At 44.9% G+C, this 3,395-nt stretch overlaps 1 long non-coding RNA gene across 1 annotated transcript; it reads right to left on the reverse strand.

The window, feature by feature from the left end:
• Positions 1-1,413: 1,413 nt before the first annotated feature.
• Positions 1,414-2,034, reverse strand: LOC120974635 (uncharacterized). The gene is made up of 2 exons (XR_005769983.2): positions 1,870-2,034; positions 1,414-1,690 (listed from the first exon to the last, which is right to left on the reverse strand). It is a non-coding gene; the product is annotated as an uncharacterized lncRNA (long non-coding RNA).
• Positions 2,035-3,395: the final 1,361 nt, after the last annotated feature.

Raw genomic sequence — 3,395 nt, forward strand, 5'->3', positions numbered from 1 at the left:
ACCGCGCAGTAGGAGGCAGAGCGGCTCCTCTGCGAGCGTCAGGCAGCCGCCGGGCTGGGCTGACACGGCCCTCCAGCATCCTTGCCCGCTGGAGGAACTACGAGGACGGCAAAAACACCGAAGGTGGTACGGCAGGACAAGGTGGCCACGCTTACGAGGTGGTCGTCCAATATATGGTTTAGTATTATTAATATTTTTTAGTAAAGCGGTTGAAATATCCTTCATTTATGTAAATTATATTACAACTTGAATGAAACCCATCCGGTTTGCATGAATTTCATTCGGTTGATTCATAAAGTGTTTGAAATGGTCGAATGGTAGCCTCCCACATCTGTGTCTACGCACAGGTACCCCTGTCCGCGGACGAATGCGGGAGAAAATTTGTGGGTTGCCGTTTGAGATGCCCTAAGAGCACAATCAGGTCTAAGTCACGGCTCTACGTCGCCGGGGACAGAATTACTTCGGACGGCCGAGCCGCCACCGTGCCTCATCAAGCACAAATGGGAGATGGATATGCCTAAGAGCATCTACAGCAAGGCACCCCAAACCGTCCCCAAATGCCTAGACAGACGGTCCGGTAACTGATCGGTCATGAAAAACCGACCCATCAGGCGCCTTAAATCGTCCTCAAACGTCCGGGCTATCCGGCGCCCCTCATATCCAGCCCAAATATGGGGCGGATATGGGGCAGCCCAGGCGGGTCCGTCATCTAGACTTGGCCCATCCTGGCCCTCGTGTGCCCCACAAATATCCCCATCCAGAAAACCCTAGACCGTAGTCAATCCGAACTCCACTTCAATCCCCTCTCCATGCCCTCCACTTTCGATCCCCTCTGAACCCATTCAATGGCTGATGACCGAGCAGCACTACCTCTGTTGGGGAATCCAGCTCTGACGATGACTGGGCGAGCCTGCTACGCGAAGCGGAGCCTGACGATGTGGAGGAGCTCGCCCTCCGCGTCGCGTTGAGGCATTCGCGACTCGACCAAGGCGGATCAGGCAACGGCGGATCTACTTCGTCAACGCCCGCCGCCCGTTGACGTAGCACCAACGATGTCATCGGCCCATCTCGCAACTCTGGCCGCTTCGCTCCTTCAGGTATGCCACCCACCATCATCCTCTGCTCCTGAAGTGGTACCCGACCATCATGGCGTCCAAGTGCCCTTGCCGGGGACGGCGCGCACAAGGACGCCCGAGTCCGAGGCATGAGTAGCCCGACGCGATCGGCGGCGGGTGAGGGGGATGGGCAGCGGCGGGGGAGGCATTGTTTGTGCACCGGTCGCATGCGAGCGCCTCACTTACATCTCACATTTCTACAATGTGATTTTTTTCTAGTATTTTCCTACATGTGAGAAATATTCATGTGTAGTGAGTTGTCATCTTTGATTTGAATTTAGGAAAAAGGTCAATAATATATGGAAGAGGCTCAACTTTTGCCAAGTGTCAATGTTACTTCATCATACAACACAACCTTATTACTTATTACACCACACATCCTGTGAGAGTTGCGCCATGTTTTATTCACCACTGTTTTTCACACACACAAAAGATTATAAGGGGTATCACGCCTAATATGTAACATCTCCCTTCTGGAAACCCCTCCTTGTGGCATGCCTCAGCACATGGACCCGGCTTGCATAAAGGGATGGTATAGCTCTGGCTGTATACTCTACATATCTTGGCCTGTGAGCCTACAAAACAACAAAGAAAATATGGTATATTAAAAAAAATTAGATCCTATGATGTTCAATTGAGAAACAACATATAAATATTTGCATGGAGTATGAATTTCACTGATTTCTTACAAAGATAAAAAAATGCATTCCAAAAGTGCTTTGTTCTTCATATATAATTTTGAGATAATGCTTACCAGGAACTAAAAGAAGTGGAATGAGTAGTAGAAGGAATGTCATAGTTGGCACCTTGACGCGTCCCGTGTCTTCAAGAATAAACAGTCACAAAGGCAAAGCAATATAAGAAAGAGGCACAACAAAATAGGCTACACCAAAATATATAGGATGGAAAGATGAGATCTAAAAATGTTATTGATAGGGTAGTGTAATCCTATCGAAAATATACGCATGATGCTTCTATAATATAATGTCTGAAAGATATGTCTCTATCTGCATGAAAGCTGTTCTAAATGAAGATATGAACCAAAACATTTATGGACTATATTTATGTAGACATTTAAGTTGTACCTACCTGCTGCAATTCTGATATTCCATCTATAAGATGTGCATTAATCTGCATGAAAGCCATTATGAAAGAAGGTATGAACCACCAAATTTATGGAGTATAATAATGTGGACATTTAGCTTCTAACTCTTAAAGACGTGCACATGTGCATATGGATTTTCTAACATTCCGAGATAGTTAGCACAAAATTTTACACAAGGTTTTATGTTTTGCTCCCACTGGTACAGCGAGGTGCTATACAAATGGTTTTTAAACCCTTTACGCGACGGCGTTTTGAACCATCACCAAGTGAGTGTGTGCGATAGGGGGGTCCTTCCCACACGACCCAGAAACCATCGGGGATAGGCGCTTCGGTCACACACGCTCGGCAAAATGAGGTTGTGTGCGACGAACGAGCGATCAAATATGGTTATACAGGCCCAATCGGTTTCGTTCGTAAGTGCATCCCACACAGTTAGTCCCAGACAAACGTTTATGTTTGTTATGTACATTGCACACAGTCAATCCAAGGAATACGTTTCCGTTCTTATGTACATCCCACACAGTCAATCCAGGGAAAACGTTTCCGTTTGTATGTACATCCCACACAGTCAATAAGGGAAAATGTTTTCGTTCGTATATACATCCCACATAGTTTTAGGTATAGCCTTGTGTGTGATAGGTGTAACTATCACACACGCTCTACCTCATTTAACCGTTTGCTTTTATTCAACTACATCACACACAATTTGATGAAGAAAACTGTATGGCATTGGACTATCCATCACAAGCGCTTTTACTGCTAGAACCATTTGCAATGTTCCATGACCAATTTAGCAGGTTTATTAGTTTACAATTAATAATTCCAATATTACACAAATTCACATTTCATATCGAATAACTGTTTGCCAATTTCATATCAGGCACATAAATATATTTTAACATCACAGTACGATAGCTAACTGAAAAAACAGCATAGTATAGCATATAGCTAGTTCACCTTCATAAGAACAATATTAGAACAATATATTCATTTCTCTACTCGAGATCATCCAGGCTTGTCTTATCCACCTCTGCTGTCAGTTCATTAAGAATCTGTTGTGCACTGGCCAACTGGGAAAGTGCCTCCTGCTTCGCCAACACCATCTTAGCAAAGTCTAATTTAAAAATCTGAGCTCATTCTCCATCTTCCTCTTTTTACCCCGCATCTTAAAATAT

Source organism: Aegilops tauschii, chromosome 2, assembly GCF_002575655.3.
Source record: "Aegilops tauschii subsp. strangulata cultivar AL8/78 chromosome 2, Aet v6.0, whole genome shotgun sequence".
NCBI classification, from domain to species: Eukaryota; Viridiplantae; Streptophyta; class Magnoliopsida; order Poales; family Poaceae; genus Aegilops; species Aegilops tauschii.